The sequence below is a fragment of the Vigna radiata genome, chromosome 6 (assembly GCF_000741045.1).
Source record: "Vigna radiata var. radiata cultivar VC1973A chromosome 6, Vradiata_ver6, whole genome shotgun sequence".
NCBI lineage: Eukaryota > Viridiplantae > Streptophyta > Magnoliopsida > Fabales > Fabaceae > Vigna > Vigna radiata.
In genome coordinates, this window is record NC_028356.1 from 23,325,145 (window position 1) to 23,343,772 (window position 18,628).

At 33.9% G+C, this 18,628-nt stretch overlaps 1 long non-coding RNA gene across 1 annotated transcript; it reads right to left on the minus strand.

The window, feature by feature from the left end:
- Nucleotides 1–9: 9 nt before the first annotated feature.
- LOC111241802 lies at nucleotides 10–1,292 on the minus strand. The gene is made up of 3 exons (XR_002668084.1): nucleotides 1,041–1,292; nucleotides 648–863; nucleotides 10–553 (listed from the first exon to the last, which is right to left on the minus strand). It is a non-coding gene; the product is annotated as an uncharacterized LOC111241802 (long non-coding RNA).
- Between the last annotated feature and the right edge of the window lie 17,336 nt (nucleotides 1,293–18,628).

The window sequence follows — 18,628 nt, forward strand, 5'->3', positions numbered from 1 at the left end:
GAGGTAGACAAGCACAATAACAATCAGACTAGGAGGGTCAGCCACATGAATCAGTCAAAACCAATAACATGTGAAAAAGAAAAATTCCTTTTAAAGGTTAAAGGTAGCATAAACATAAAATAAAAAGCAGAGAATAAGATATACTTTAACGGAATAACAAAATAAAACATTAACAAGCCTCTTCAACTCCATTACTCATGTACTAGTNAGGCATATCAACCTTGGAGTACATCATCCATATTGACCACTCAGTTTTTCGATCGTTAGCCCATGAGTTACGCAGAAATTCCAGTATCTTTGTTTTATTTTCCCTGATGAAGGAATGAGAATAAAAGCGAAGACAAAAGTTGATGTCATTGACAGCTTAAAGTTATGCTCGAAGATACTTATATGAATGCATCTTTTCTCNGAAAATACGTAACAACCTTAATTCTATTGTTAAATTACTAAATAAATAAATTTGAGTATACCTGTAAAATTTCATAAATGTATTCCAGATAAATAAGAGTTGATTCCCAATAGACTAGAACAAGTTTAGCATATCATCCCAAAACTGTTGAAGGCAAGAAGAAGTATTATTGAGCGCGCAAATAATCTAAAGCATTAAAAAGGCTAATAAAAGGATTCACTTTGCCAGAATTATGAACCTCAACATTGGATTTTGTCCCATCAGACAATAGAAGTGATTTCCCATCATCANCATTTTTCTCATGAGCAAGAGANGGAGAATTTAATGACTTAGTAACATCTGGCTCAAAATTAATTCCCGCCAAAACAATAGTTTGTTTAATTCCTCTGCTTATTCTTAATAGGTCATCAAGCAGGATATCATGTGCAGCCATCAATTCTTTGACGAACGCAGCCTGGTTTGAAAGAACCAGATACAACTGTAAGCAAATGTATATTAAGATAAAAGTTGCAAGAAATTAAGAATCTTATTCAATACTTAAATCATTATACAATATCAAATCAAATACTTCAATGAAGCAAGGATTGCTGCTATGAAGTTATAAAAGATTTTCTATCATAAAAGAACACACCTTGTTTAACCTAAGGTAGTCTTCGCGGCAGGTTCCTTCAGAAGCCAAAGAATTACTGGCTTATAACGAGAAAATTTGAATGAATTGTTATTCTCTCGCATCCTCAACGAACCATATCTTTCATTCTCCCGTTTAGAACTTCCTCTGCACATATTCGAAACCTTTCCACCGATCAACCACTCATTCCACCGATTAATCGGACTATTTCACCGATTAAACCACCTGCACCGCCAGATCTCTAACCTTCACCGAACAAACTAAAATTTTGGGTTTGTTCGACACTTTCCTTCTTCGACACCAAAACCTAGGGTTCCTCGTTCGTTATGCTTCGTCCACTGCCTCACCATTGACGAGTGTGAGTGAGTAAGTCTTTCATGGGCTTTACTCACATTATCCTATTTTCCACGATTTTAAAGAAAACTTCAACAAAAACATAATGAGAAAAAAAAACATTTCACCGAAAATATCTTAAATTAAGGTTTTCTGATCTTCCAATTTTAGGGTTTTATGAATGAACCATGAGAGAAGCTATTACCAGATGGACAGATGGAGTGACTCCGAGGGGGCCTTATGGACAGAAGCAAGCGAGAGCGAATGAGATCCAAAGGGAGTAATTACGAAAGGGACTCATGGCGAGACGGTGGCATGGACTGCCGGCGATGGAGAGTGATGGTGAGAAAGGACTCGGGCAAGATGGGTGAAGCCAACGACAGTGAATGACGGACTGAGCTGAGAGTGAACAAGAGTGGAGGCAACGGGAGGCGCTGAACTGAGAGTGAGAGAGTTCGACTTTGAGAACTCGAAAGGCTTCGTATATCTCTGGAGAAGGTGCGGCAATGAAGGAGAAGAAACCCTCTTAGGATTCATCCTTTCAGAGAACTTGGAATAATGACCAAGATTATTGATAAATTTTGAATGAAATTTGTAAAATTTTTAGATTTTGAAAAATTGAGGGAAAAGGTTGATTGTAAGAGGGGGAAAAAATTGTAAAATTTTTAGAATTTGAAAAGTAGTGGAAAAAGGTGATAATAAAAGAGGGGAAAGAATTTTTAGATTTTATTTTAAATAATTATTTCTTTTACTTACTTACAGATTATGCAGCATTACATATGGATGATGTTTTTCACATATTTTCTCATTTTAACATGTTAAATTTATATATAAATTTTATATACCGAAAAAATCCGTATATAAAATCGGTATGTAATTTACTTTCCAAAATCCGTATGTAAAGTCCGTATATAATATTATTTTATATACGGATTAAAATCCGTATATAAATATCCGTAGATAACTTGCATTTTTCTTGTAGTGCAAAACCAACATTCAACGACAATGTAAGTTCACTTCATATTGTATTTCATGATGTTTTAAATATTAATCTAAAAATTTATTTTTATCTCCAACTAGTAATAAAGTATGAAAAATACTTATTTTCATACTTATTAATTATCTCAAAGTTGTGATTATTCATGAATTATGTGTTTTCCTCATAGAAAAAATGTAATAGTTAGTAAGAAAGCTTGTATAATTTTTTATACAGGAACCTTATACATCATTGAAGTTATGCCATCATTTTCTCCCTAAGTTAATGATAACGTTTGAAAAATCATTATTTTTATACTTAATTTTGGCACTAAACACACCCTTTATGACTTAGAAATAAGCTTGAAATCATGCATTTTGCTTAAGTTAGAGAATCAGAGAGTCAAAGGTGGTATTCTTGGTTTTATGCTTGGTTTTCCTTGTTTTGGCATGAATAAACATGAATTGGATGAAGGAAGTTAAAGTAGCAAAGAGCTGAACTCAGAAGAAGTTGAAGAAAGGCAAAAAAGAAGAACCGCAACCATCGCTCAGCGCCAATTTCACTGCTGAGCGCTGGTCTTGAGGATCAATCCACTGGACGACGCTTAAGCGTCAACGCTGAGGGAAAATCCAAGTGTCGCAGCCATCGCAAAGCGGCACTTTTACCGCTGAGTGCCAGCCTCTTCAGAAAGTTCACTGCCAGATGCTTGGGCGTCAACGCTAAGCGATATTCTGAGTTTCGCGCCCACCACTGAGCGGCAAAACCAGCGTAGAGTGCCATTTGTGTGGGCCTGGGCCAGCTTCTGCTAATTTTTATGAACTATATATTGATTTGGACGACCCAGAAAGGGTATCTTTTGGCAGAAAGAGACGCAGAAACATTTTCTTCACCCCTCAGAGGCAGATTTTGGATGCAGAAGCTCCAATCTATAAATTCTAGGGTTTTATCTTTCGTTCTTTTCATTGTTTTCATCTAGTTTCACCATGTCTATGGTGAACTAAACCTCCATTGTTGTTGGGGAAACGATGTAATCCTTTGAAACTCTCATGTATTGAATTGATTCTTGATATATACGCTTTACTTCATTAATTGTTAGGGTTTTTCCTCTACACTCTATGCATGCTTTGTTTTACTCATTCGATTGCATGATCATTGATTTTGTCCATATGGACACATACGGGGAAATCTAGACATGGGGGAATTCTCTCGGGAGCAATATTACCTAAACATAGGGATAGGAGGACCGATTGTCGTTAAGCTTCTGTGCGAATGTAATGCATGATCAATTGCTAGGGAGACAAGAAATTGTAAACTAGTAATCAGGAGTAGGCTCTCTTCACCGAGACATCGGGTTTAGGGTAAATTAGAAAGTGGCATTGACATTAATGAAGGAGTAGAATTCGTAAATACATGAGAGTGGGTAGGATAAAGTCGAAAACCCCAACAACATAATTCATCCATATAATTCACCTGCATATTTTCTTGGTCAATTGATCAGCACTTGCATGCATGTTTACTTTCTGTTTTGCATTATAAACACTGATTTTCGTTTCTTAAGTCTTAGATAATCAACAAATCACATGACTGTCTAGGCCAATGAGTCTCTAGAGAAAACGATACTCGGTCTTACCGTTTATATTACTTGATACGATTCGGTACACTTACGGAGTCTTAACAAGTTTTTGGCGCCGTTGTCGGGGACTCGAGGTTAAACTATTCTATTTGTGTGATTATTTATTAACTTTGACTTGATTTTTTTTTTTATTTTTGTTCTAACAATTGATTCCTAGGGTTTTGTTTTCTTGTGTATGTAGGATACTATTCGAACTAGGAGCAAGAAAACTTCAGAACCTCTTCTTGAAGGCTTGAGTGAAACTCGAAGGAGAAAGAGGATTCGAACATCTAGAGAATTGTTTCCTTCTCCAGAGAGACTTTTACAACCCTCACCACAAGAATCTGACCAGAGCATAAAGGAGATGGCTGAGGAGAACACTAGAAGACGTACTTTGGCATATCACACCACTGTTGTTGGCCCTCATCACTTTAATAGCATTGTAAGGTCGAGGGTCAATGCATTAAACATGGAGGTGAAACCGAAGTTGAAGAGCAAATAATTCAATGGACTGTCTCATGAAAGTCCGTATGAACATTTGACCACATTCAACGAGATTTGCAATACTGTGAAGATCAATGGTGTGCTGGATGAGGCTATTAAACTTAGCTTGTTTCCTTTCTCATTGGGAGGCAATGCTAAGCTATGGTTGAACTCTTTCCTTGAGGATAACTTTACTGACTAGGAGGCTATGGTGTCAAAATTCTTGAACAAGTACTTCCCACAATCCAAAATCAACAAAGGTAAACAGGAAATTTCCTCTTTCAGGCAAGGCATGGAAGAAACCCTAAGCCAGGCATGGGACAAATACAAAAGCTTACTGAGGAAGACACCTATGCATGTTTTTTATGACACATCAGTAGTCCTTTCATTCCTTGGAGGTCTTGGTTCTCAAAGGAAGCTTATGCTAGATGCCTCAATTGGAGGTAACATTAAGTGCAAGATCCAGAGGAAGCTTATGAGCTGATAGATAACATGGATACTAATGGTATGGAGATGCAAAGCGAAAGTGGAGATCTTTTTCAACAGAACAAGGTCTTATAGTTACAATCTCAGGATGTCTTGCTTGAGCAACATAAGATTATCACTCAACAATTGCAAGAAGTGATACAGAAACTTTTTCTATTGCCACAGGAAATACAAATTGTTTCACTAGTTCAATGGCAGCAGCAAACCACTCCACCTAAAAAGAACACGAAGCTTGAAGAACTTTTCCAGCAAACCATGAACAGGAGTTTATCTTATGGAAAAAGCATGGAGGTTGCGTTAACAAGAATGGAAACGCACATTAGGAAATTGATCAACAAGATGAAGGGGTGTGAGAGGTGATTCAAGGGAAGAATGTAAAACCATTATTACTAGAAGTGGTAAAGTGTTAGATGAGAGAAAAATGGAGAGAAAAAAGAAAGAAAATTTGAGTGAGGCAGAAGAGACGTAGAAACACTCTCTTCACCCCTCAGAGGCAGATTTTGGATGCGGAAGCTCCAATCTATAAATTCTAGGGTTTTATCTTTCATTATTTTCATTGTTTTCATCTAGTTTCACCATGTCTATGGTGAACTAAACCTCCGTTGTGGTTGGGGAAATGATGTAATCCTTTGAAACTCTCAAGTATTGAATTGATTCTTGATATATACGCTTTACTTCATTAATTGTTAGGGTTTTTCCTCTACACTTTATGCATGCTTTGTTTTACTCATCCGATTGCATGATCATTGATTTTGTCGATATGGACACATACGGGGAAATCTAGACATGGGGAAATTCTCTCGGGAGCAATATTACCTAAACATAGGGATAGGAGGACCGATTGCCGTTAAGCTTTTGTGCGAATGTAATGCATGATCAATTGCTGGGGAGACAAGACATTGTAAACTAGTAATCAAGAGTAGGCTTTCTTCACCGAGACATCAGGTTTAAGGTAAATTAGAAAGTGGCATTGACATTAATGAAGAAGTAGAATTCGTAAATACATGAGAGTGGGTAGGATAAAGTCAGATTCCCAACAACATAATTTATCCATATAATTCACCTACATATTTTCTTGGTCAATTAATCAGCACTTGAATGCATATTTATTTTCTGTTTTGCATTATAAACACTGATTTTCGTTTTTCAAGTTTTAAATAATCAACAAATCACATGATTGTCTAGGCCAATGAGTCTCTAAGGAAAATGAGACTCGGTCTTACCATTTATATTACTTGATACGATTCGGTATACTTGTCGGAATCTTAACAATTAATCATCATGCGTTCAGCTACAAGGAAGACCACTCGCTCAGCGCACCAATATGACTCACTCAACTAGTGAGATTAGTTAAGAGAAGATAAATTAAGTTTTCACTCAGCACATGCATATTTGTCCGTTGAGCGAGTTACATAATTTTGGAGTGGTTATTAAGTCGCGAAAGACAGAAAACAAAAAGGAATTCTGGTCTGAAAGGCACGAAAATATTCCAAGAACTGCAAGGAAGCTACTTTAAGACATGAAGACACCATTCTTCTTTGATTTCCATAAAACGTGTATATTTTATATGACTAAGAGTAGCTAGATTTATCTTTCGTTGGAATTGAATGTAATGAATTCACTATGATGTAAAATTCATATGCAATATATCATCTTGTATTGTTCTTCGAATGCATATTTGATTGTGGTAATCAGTGATCACTTTCATTTTGTGTGTTTTGGAGACTGATGCAAAATATTGTTGATATTTTATTAAATTTAGAATTCTTTGTATACGTGTTGACAATTATGAAAACTAATTTTTTCGAATGGGTAAGCCTAACCATATGAGAGTTAAAAATTTGCGGTTGATGGAGTTTGTTACAAACATAGTATGGATCAAAGATAGATGAATGAACATTCCACTAGTGAAGAGTATGAAAATGAGGTTTCTGAGTTCTTGCAATATGTTCAAGAACATGCAAACTCTGTGAAGGGAATATATTGTTTTGTTGTGTTCATTGTATTAATAAATATGTAAAGATTGGGCAACATGCATGATCATTTATTCATCTTTTGTATAATGAGAAGTTATCACATTGATGGGTATGTGTTACTAAATATAATTGAAGGTTTACTTAATTAATCGACTAACTATTTGTGATTCATAATAGGACCCATTGACAACTGGTGGTCATCATACCAAGATAATACACAGTTGTATGGTTTTGTTTCATGCACAAGAAGATGAAATCTGACTCGAAATCTATGTTACAAACATAAATGTTACATTTTTTCATATCATCTACTTAGTTATATTAATATTAACCTATGCGTCAAATGTTTCAAATTTAATTATAGATAAATCCAGTGCACAACAAATTCAAGTACTATATTCAAAGGTTAGAACTCATTGATCTCTAAGTTATTAATTTTCATATGTTAATTTACTACCTGGATATGTGATTATTTTCTTTGTCATGTTCAGTGTAATAAGCAGCCAGATTCATGAACATGTAGTTACTATGTTATTTAATTCCCCTTTTTCGCTTTAGTTTAGATATACTTTTGACTTGTTCACTAAACAATAAAAATAAATATATTTTTAAAATATAATGTTTGAATAATATTTTTTTAAAAAAATTGAAATTATAAAGTTTTATAAAAATAATTTGATTATTTAAAATTAGAAAATTTTAAATTTTATTTAAAATAAGAATTTATTTTTTTTATTCTTAAATTTGTGTTTATTCTTTTCATATTTTAAGTACAATTTATGATGGAAACATTTATTTGCAATCAACAGTGTGATGACTTGATTATAGTATATAAAAGCTATTATATCAAGCACAAAAGTATAGGTAGAGAATTAAATACATAATGAAAAGCTTACCAAACAATATTTTAAAGGAAGTAAAGCATTAATCTAGTATATAATACTTTTTTTATCTATATGTATAATATGACTATATAACCAACTAGACATCTCATGACAACTTCAAAACTACTCCTCTCTTGACCTTGTGTTATCCCCTCCTATTGTGAAACACACAATCATAATAGTTGATACTATAAACCACAACAGAGTATACAAGATAAGTTAATTTTAAAATTTTAAACATACCACAAATTTTAAACAATAATTCCTTAATATACATACACATTGTCATAAGTAGTAACAAATAGTCATAATTAAAAAATAGGTTAAATACGTTTTTAGTCTCTATAATTTGGGGCGATTTTGGTTTTAGTCCATTTTCAAACTATGGTATAATTTAGTCCTTCAATTTTAGAAAATTCTGGTTTTAGTCTTTTTTACCAATTTTTTTTTAACTTTATTTGTTGTTTCAAGCACGTTTCTTAGTTAACATTGAAGCAAAAATGTGTCAAACAAGGTAAACAATCCAAATGCTATAATGAAACGTGTTTGAAACAACAAATAAAGTTAAAAAAAATTGGTAAAAAAGACTAAAACCAGAGTTTTCTAGAGTTAAAGGACTAAATTGTACCATAGTTTGAAAATGGACTAAAACCAAAATCGCTTCAAAGTATAGGGACTAAAAACATATTTAACCCTTAAAAAATATGCATATGCAAAGTCCTTATGACTCTTTGAAACTGCTGTAAAATTCAAAGTAATTACAATAAATATTGTCTTTTTCTACTGTGATGTATAACTCAATTTTTAAGTATCCCTTGTTGTATGACAATATTTATAAAATCATGTGTTAATATATGGTTCTATTATTAGTTTTTTTATTCCGTTAAATTACTTAGTGATTTTTGGTCTCAGTATATGAATATGGTCATGTTATCATGGATACTGAATAATATGGTTCACGTATGCTTGATGTTTCTAGGAAACTTGAAATAATAATAATCTTTGCCAATTTTAAGATTACAAAGCACTTAATATATTTTTTTAAACTGATTTTGACAGTGTAGATATTCGCTCACGGTACTGACAAAAATTTTACACTCTCAGCAGCTAAATCATTGGTTACGTTAGAAATGATTTTTTTTTTAATCAAAGATTAACTATTAAGGTAGCTTTGAGTTATTTATTCATTATTTTAGTAAACTATAAGCCATTCATGAACCAAGACTCGTTTGGAAACATAACTTCTTCAAATTCATGTAGGAGCTTGTTGTAAGTCTCCAAAGATGAAATTTCATGTTAAATGGGTGGGAGATTTTCTCCTTGGTGTATTTTCTTTTACCATCCAGGATGACTCATTTGTCTTTTTCAATTCAAAGCCTTCAAGTTACGTGAATTTAGTATTGGAAGTCTCACATTGACTAGAGATAAGACCAATTCAGTGTATATAAGTGGGTACAAACTTCACCCTACAAGCCGGTTTTGTGAGGTTGAGTTAGGCCTTAAAAACCTACTTTCTAATATGGTATCAGAGCTATGGTTAGAGCCTATCTTAGCGATATTGTTGGGCATATTGTTCCACCCGCTATTGGGCCGTTATCGGACCACCCATTAACATCTAGTCTCACGCTCGAGATGTATATACCTCGGCGTGAGGGGGGTGTGTTGGAAGTCTCACATCGACTTTGGAAGTCTCACATCGACTAGATATAAGGCCAATTTGTAATATATAAGTGGGGTGCAGGGTGTGTTGGAAATCTCACATCGACTAGAGATAAGGCCAATTTATAATATATAAGTAGGGTGCAGACCTCACCTTACAAGCCGATTTTGTACCTCATATTACAAGCCGGTTTTGTGGGGTTGAGTTAGGCCTAAAACCCACTTCTAACATTTAGTGGACGGAAAAGAAAACCATGGCTTTCAAGTTTTAGATGAGAAACCTGTTAGATAAACATTTTATTTTCTGATGATAGAATTTACTTTCATGTGTAGTAATGTTCAAAGCTCACACTTGCATCCAAATATTTTATGCCACTTGATTGTATAGCTGAAAAATTGACTTTTCTAATTTGGATGGCTGAGTAAGATGTGAAAGTTTAGAAGGAGATAGATATGGAAATCAAATTTTTATCTTATCAATTCTTTATCATTGACGTAAAACAATTTCTCCTTCCCCCACACACAATATGTCTCCTCCTTTCGACCGTAAGTTTCGATATTTGTTTTGACTTTATATTAAAAATTTTCAAGGCTACGAAAAAGTTATTATTAAAAAGTAGATTTTAAGCCTAACTCAATCTCACTCAAAAGAACTTCCAACAGTTACTTTGATAGGTTCCTTCTTTTGAAACCATCTGACATGGTAGGCTGTTGAGGACAAGCATAAAAGCTTGTCTTTGTCTTCATTGAGGGAATGAAAATAATAAGTAAAACAGAGAGAATCGTGAGGCTGACTTGAGCTTCTTGGTTGAAAGAGAAAGGAAAGTAGTTGTGGACCTTAGAACACTCTAAAACTTCAAGATCTTTGCTGGAATAAAGGTAGGGAGCCAACCTTTGATTGGATTGTATGGACACCTTGAAATGCTTGATCTATAAATTGTGTTCTTTTCATAAGATTGATGTATGATAACATTATTGATTGACTTGTGTTTCTGTTATAAAATTTGAATATATTATTGTAACATATCTTGTATCCAGAACGTTGGTGTTGTTATGCAAGATTCTCATTTTGTTTCTTTCACAAGGATTGTATTTTTTTATTTTTCTCTTCCCGCAAGGCTTGAGATTGAGTTGTTGAACTCTTCCTTAAGCCATGGGATTTTTTCCTGGTTTAGTGGGCAGTTGGCTCACTCCTAGCTCTATAAATAGATCCTTTCTTTCATTCCTAAAACATCATAAGAAACTCTTCTCTAATTCTCTCTACTATTAATTTCATTCTTTCTCTTTTCTTCTTTTTCCTAAAAATATTTTAGGTTTACTATTTCTTTTTTTAGAGATCCTTGTTAGTTCTGAGATGCTAAAAAAATTTTGAGAAGTTCCTGTTGTATATTGGGGAATTTATGCAATATACTGCGGATAAGTCCTTAAGGACAGTGATCTACACACTTCGAGAAATCTTTTGTTCGTCATCTTTATTCTTTTTATTGTCAGCTTCTAGGAGAGTTTCTACCTCACCTTATGAAATTTACTGAAATACATATCTTCACTTTGAAATGGATGATCTAGAAAGATGAAATGCCCAAATACAATAGCTCAAAAGTGTCTCGTAAATATGAGTTTAGAGAGAAGACGAATCTTGGTAGCAAATAGATGCTATAATTGCACGTTTTCTCCAAGCCTTTGATGTATGTGTGTGATTAGTAGAATTCTTGGTTGATATAGGTGTGAGATTGAATTTTCCTTGCAAGAAGTCATTTGGTCGTTTATTTTGTAACATGGGGGTCATCTATTAATTTATTTATTGCATAATCTCCATCATATGAAAGAATTATTGTACTTATAGGCCATGATAGTAATTATTTTATTGATACACCTTATCTTATGGTGTTTCACTATACTTTTTGGTGGGAAACTCTTTCATAGCTGTTATCCATTTATTAAGTACTAATCTAAAAATGCACACACACACACACAACACACACACACACGCACACACACACACATATATATATATTGAATTCTTTCAGATTTTTTTATGCTATTAACTTTGTAGATAACGTGTAGAGTTTTGCTACTGAAAAGTCTCCTTTGCATATCTACATATGAAATGTACAACTCTTTTGTTCTTGCAAGACTGAATTTAGACATTATGGGACGCTAGGTTGCTAATGTTTCTTGTCTTTTAGTGTATTATTAGTAAAAATTTTGTTAAGATATGCCAAATATTCTATTAAAGGATATTATGCAATCAAATATTATGTTAATTATATTTTAGATATTATTATAATTTGTGCAGATTTGTGCATGATAACGGTCCAAAAACCGTTATTTTCATATTTAAATTTAATAGTAAAACACACCTTTTATTGCTTAGAATGAGCTTTAAATCAAGTAAAACACTTAGTTGTGTCTTGTGAGAGTCAAAAGTTGGTTTTAACGATATTATGCTTGTTTTACATTGTTTTGCAGGGTTTTTAGATGATCTAAAGATGGAAGTGAAGTAAGGTGGACTTAGACCCATGAAAGAAGGAGAAAAATGATGAAAAGAAGGGTCAAGTGAGCCGCTGAGCGTCAGAATGGTCCGCTGAGCGCTCAGAGCGTTTAGAGGGAAACCGCTCAGCAACAAAACTAACCGTTGAGCGGTCAAAGCGGCAAGAGGCAAACCGTTGAGCGGTGAACTTAGGCGCTTGGGCGGTTGTCTCTTTTTATTAGCTAGATTCTGTAATCTTTCTGTTATCTTTCTGTTATCTTTTTGGGCTTATATATAGCCCTAGTGCGAATTAGAAGGGGATTCTTTTGGCAGAGAGAAACGTCCAGAGCTATTCCACACACCTTGGAGGAGGTTCTTTGGATGCTTAGGCTCCAATCTATCAAGTTTAGGGTTATTTCTTCCATTCTTTCATCATATTTCATCTAGTTTCACCATGATTATGATGAACTAAACCCTTTGTTGTTGGGGAACAATGTAATCTTTTGAAACTCTCATATATTCAAATTCCTATTTACTTCATATGCTTGTCATATACTTATTTATCAATTGTTGGGTTCTCATCTTTGCTTTAATGCTTTTATTGTTTAACTCATTCATTAAAAGTTGTTTGTCTTTATCGATATGGGGGCGTACGGTAATGCCATGAACTGGTGAGAAATTCCTTGATTATGCTAATATCGCCTAAGGATAGGGGTAGGACGGTCAATTGTATTTGCTTCCGATCGCATTGCATTATTGGTTACTAGGGGAGGCTAGGGATAACAAGATGGCAATTAATAATAGGCTCTTTTCACCAAGGGATTGGGTTAAGGGTAGACTAGAAAGTTTGCATGGCAATTGGATAAATAAGTGAAGTAAATAAGAAGAGTAGATATATGAGAGTGGATAAGATGAAATTGTAAACCCCAACAACATCATTCATCCATAGTTTCTTAAAACGAATTGAATCAACTGCATTTGCATGTTTATTTTTGTTCTTTGCATATAACCACCAACTTAATTCTTTTCTCAAGTCTTACGCGATTTGTTTACATGAAAAGTAAGGCCTAAGAGTCCTTTGGGAAGAACGATATTGGATTTACCAATTATATTACTTGATAACGATCTGGTACACTTGCCAGTGGCTTAACAGTGCACATGTCTTTCCTTTAATAGATGAAGGATTATAGGATCCTTGTATGTATATATATGGTACTTTATTCCTTGAAATAATACAAAAGAATTATTCTTTAAACCTTTTATTATGGTATCAGAGCTAAACACTGATATCCTCTACAGTTTAGGAATCAGTGCTTTTTTCATTGAATATTTCTGATGGCTTCTTCGGATGACAATCAATCGGAGAAACATGATTCTGGAACTTCCACTGCTTCCAAGAGTTATATTTCTACTACTGTCGAATTTGTGACTAAGTCAGGTATATCTAACTCTGCTCTTAATCTTTCTGTTGTTACTAAGGGTAGTGATTGGATAATTGATTCAGGTGCTACTGATCATATGACTTGTGATCCTCATATATTTACTAATTTTTCCTCTAATTGTTCTAAAATTGTTATTATTAATGTCAATGGGGTCTCATCTCCTATTGAAGGTATAGGTATTATATCCCTCTCACCCTCTTTATCGATTCTTGATGTTTTATTTTGTTCCTACATTAAATTGTAATCTTATCTCCGTTAGCAAGTTAACCAAATCACATTCTTGTGTTGCCTTGTTTTACCCAACCTATTGTCTTTTTCATAGAAATTTCATAAAAGAGAAGATTGAAGCTGGAATAATTTCCTTTCCTTTTGTAAGATCATCGTTACAGTTGGTTAGTGTTCTCACCAAAGGAGTGTCAAGAAGATTGTTTAATGAGTCTCTATTCAAGTTGGGAATGCGTGATATCCATGCACCAACTTGAGTGGGGGGTTAAGATATGCCAAATATTCTATTAAAGGATATTAGGCAATCAAATATTATGTTAATTATATTTTAGATATTATTATAATTTGTGCAGATTTGTGCACAAGTCTTTCCTTTAATAGATGAAGGATTATAGGACCCTTGTATGTATATATATGGTACTATATTCCTTGAAATAATACATCAGAATTATTCTTCAAACCTTTTATTACTTTTCATAATGGGCTGACACATGCATTATGACAAACCTTCTTACAAGTATTTTTTTTTTTAAATTGGAAAACCACCTTTGCATCTCAGGTATTGGATCATGTTTTCATATCATACTTGTGATTGATCAACTCTAGACAACACTTGAGTATTCCCTTAATGAAATTGCATCAGTCCAAGCTTGACCCTTCCAGTTTACAAAACTAATATAGGTCAGAGCTGGTAGGAGCGTGATAAAACTTTGATTTTGTGAATTTTTCTGCGACTAGCTCAATTACTCAAAAATTTCGAATTAATATTCAAATGGAAAGTTCTTTGAGTATAGATTCCAACAAAACAAGAATAATCTCATTTGAAATCCTGTGAAGAGTGTTATTAATAAAACAAACAACCAAGGTCAAAGCTAAATATATAAGAGCTTGATTAAAACGTTGATTTTCGGAATTTAATTACAACTAGCTCAGTGGTCCATAAATTTTGATTAAGTAGTCATTGGAATGTTCTTAGAGTCTAGATTTCAATAAAAAAAGAATCATATAATTTGGAGTCTTGTTAAGATATTATGAGTAAAATAGTCAGTAAAGGTCAAATTTGACAGCACATTGTCTTTTACGTGTTTTGTGCTCAACACATCTGCCTAATTTTATTTTTTTAATTTATTATTTTATTTATGAAACCTTAAAAAATAAAATACTCTCTTCACTCACTGTGTATACCAAAAAAGTAACCTCTGCTCTCACAAATCACTCTCACGGAACTTGCTCTCATTTACGGTGTTGTCACTCTCACTTCTTCACTGAGATTCTTTAAGGAACAGGTTTCTTGTATGTTTTTTGTGTTTGTTTTTGGATGACATTTGGATTATATTGTACTTTTTATTATTATTTTGAATTATCTTCAGTTTAACATCATTTTTTGGGAGTGAAATTTGTTTAAATTTGAATATAGAAAGTTTGTAATTTTTTTATTTAAAAAAAAACTCTAATTAAATGGGCTAGTGAGCCAACCCGTTTACCCACCAACCCGTGGTGGGTCGAGCCAGATTCAGATTTTTCTTGCTCGCTAATAAATGAGCCGGGTTGGGTTGGCTCACTAAGTGACCAACCCGTGGTGGGCCGGGCCGGATCAAGCCGGGTTACCCGTTTTGACAGCTCTATGTCTAGGTCACATCTCTAAAAATAGAGTTGAACGACTTGTGTCAAATGAGATTTTGAATTTCATTGGCTTCACAAATTTTGATGCTTGTGTTGAATGCGTTTAAGGAAAACAAACCAAGACATCGAGATTGGGTGCATATAGAGCTACAAACGTCTTAGAACTGATACATACGGACATTTGTGGTTTTTTCCCTACACCTTCATGGAATGATCAACAATATTTTATATCATTAACAAACAGTTACTCTAGATATGCATGCCTATATCTTATCCATGAAAAGTCTCAATCATTGGACGTGTTCAGATCTTTCAAGGCTGAAGTTGAGAATCAACTCAACAAACGCATTAAGAATGTCAGATCTGATCGTGGTTGTGAATGCTATGACAGATTTGACGGATCGGTGAATAATTTCCAAAACCTTTTGCCAAGTACCTAGAGGAATGTGGAATCGTCCCACAGTACACCATGCCAGGTTCACCTAGCATGAATGGGGTGGCTGAAAGATGAAATCGGACTCTTCAGGATATGGTAAGGGGTATGATATGTCATTCCACCTTGCCAGAGTCACTCTGGAGGAGAGGCATTGAAGACTACAACATATATTTTAAACAGAGTGCCAACCAAGGCAACTGTTGCAACACCTCATGAGTTTTGGGTTGGACGAAAGCCGAATCTAAAACACTTACGTGTATAGGAATGTTCAGCTGAAACAAGGCCTTACAGGCCAAATGAAAAGAAATTGAACTCTCAAACAGTGAGCAACTACTTTATTGGTTACTTTAAAAGATCAAGAGGCTATAAATTCTAATGATCCCAAATCTAAGAATATTTTTGAGACGCGAACTGCCACATCCTTTGAGGATATTGAGTCTGGGAGGAAGAATAAGGTAAGAGACTTTGTCTTTGAGGAAGAATCGGTGTCAATTCCATATTTGATTCATATAGTTGATTTTGATGAAGCGAGTATGACACCGCTAAGTTCTTAACCTCTACAAGAACAAACTCAAGACCCTCAAGAATAGGTGCTTCAAAAGTCAGTATCGTTGCGGAGATCCATGAGAGAAAGGAGAAGTGTCATCCTAGATGATTATGTTGTATTTCTCTAAGAAAATAAGGAAAATAATAGTATGACGAAAGATGACCTTGTCACCGTCCATCAAGCTATGCAAGATCCTAATTCAGAAAAATGGATTAAAGCTATGAATGAGGAGTATAAGTCCATGCAAGACAACAAAGTTTGGGAACTTGTCTCGTTGCGAGAAGGTGTGAAACCTATTGGTTGTAAGTGGATATTTAAAACCAAAAGGGATTAATTCTAAAGGTAATGTGGAGAGGTATAAGACTCGCCTTGTGGCAAAAGGCTATATTAAAAAAGGAATGGATTAATTTTAAAGAGACTTTCTCTCCAGTTTCATCGAAAGACTTTTTTAGAACAATCATGGCTTATGTTGCACGTTATGATTTGGAGCTTCATCAAATGGATGTCAAGACGACGTTTCTTAATGGTAACATTTATGAGACAATTTATATGGTACAACCAGAAAACTTTGTGTCAGAAGATTCAAAGAATATGGTATGCAAACTGACAAGATCCATTTATGGGCTAAAACAGACATCTCGTCAGTGGTATCACAAATTTCATCAAGTTATTATCTCATTTGGTTTCGAAATAAATGTGGTTGATGATTGTGTGTATCACATGTTTAGTGGAGCAGGTATATCTTCCTGGTCTTGTATGTTGATGACATACTAGTTGCTACCAACAATATAGACATGTTGCACGAAACTAAGAGATTTCTATCTAGAAATTTTGAAATGAAAGATCTTGGTGATGCTTCCTTTGTATTAGGAATTCAGATACACCGAGATCGATCTCGCAATATTCTAGGATTATCATAGAGGAATTACATTGATAAGGTGCTTAAAATGTTTGGTATGCAGGATTGTAAAGCAATAGATACTTCAGTCACTAAGGGAGACAAGTTCAGTCTTAATCAATGTCCAAAAGGAAATCTAGAAATTCAGGAAATGCAAAAGATTCCTTATGCTTTAGCGGTAGGGAGTTTGATGTATGTCCAAGTATGTTCGCATTCGGATATAGCCTACATAGTTGGGGTTTTAGGCAGATATTTAAGCAATCCGGGAATGGATCGTTGGAAAGTAGCAAAAGGAGTTATGAGGTATTTATAGAGAACAAAAGATTATATGCTCATGTATAGAAGGTTAGACTAGTAAGAGATCATCAAGTATTTTGACAACTTTGTACGATGCCAAGATAGTTTAAGATTCACTACAGGTTACATTTTCATGCTAGCTGGTGGTGTAGTTTCTTAGCCCATTACCAAGAAAACTATGGCTTTATCCACTATGATTGCAGAATTTGTAGCAACTTATTAAGCATCAAAACAAGGTATGGCTGATTTTTGTCACAGGGATGTGTATTATGAAAGGAATTGAAAGACCAATCAGGTTATACTGTGACATCAAATCAGTCCTTAAAGAAAGGGTACAAAGTGGATGGATTTTCATAAAACACTTAGGGACAAACACCTTGATAATGTATCCTCTTAATAAGGTAATTACACCTCAATCTCTTTTGTTAAGGTTGAGAGGTTGTGTAGTCTTAAGAATTTAATGATCCAATATGATTTGGAGACAGAAGAAAATTAAAAAATTATGTGAGGTGAAATATAACTTGATTCTGTAGAAAAATCGGTAAGAAAAGTTTAGAATGAATTTTAAAAATGTAGTAGCAAATATAAAATTTTATGTAAAATGATTAATTAAAGTTGTAGAGAATAAATTCTAATTGGTTTGAGAGACGAAAGAAATTAAAAAATACTCAAGGTATATAATGACAAGTTTTGAGCTCATAAAGTCTAAAACATTTGTAAGGATTTATATNNATATATATATATATATATATATATATATATATATATATATATATAACAATTATTAAATATGTTAGAGCCATTATATTTTATTAGCCAACTTTATAAAGTGATCTAATTAAGATAAATATGGCCAAGGGTATATTTGTCATGAAAGAATGTTATGTAAATACCAGCAATAGTTTTAATTTGTTGAAGGGGCCAAATTATAATTATTGAAACTAAATAATATTAACCGTTAGAGGTTATTTAAAGGGTCATGGTCCCCATTTGTGAGCACAACGATTCATTCCTGTTTCTTTCTGTATATCCCTATCAGAAGAGAAAATCCAAAGGGAACTAAAGGTGCTCTACAGAGGAAAGATCAGAGACCAATTCAGGTTCTTCATTAATTGTTCATAATGTCTAATCCTACAGGTATGCTTCTGCTTTAATGTTCTAAGGGTATTGAGAACTTCTTTGATTAAAGGGTTTATTGTTCATTGTTAATCTGTCAATAATAAAATTTCTAACAATATTAAGTA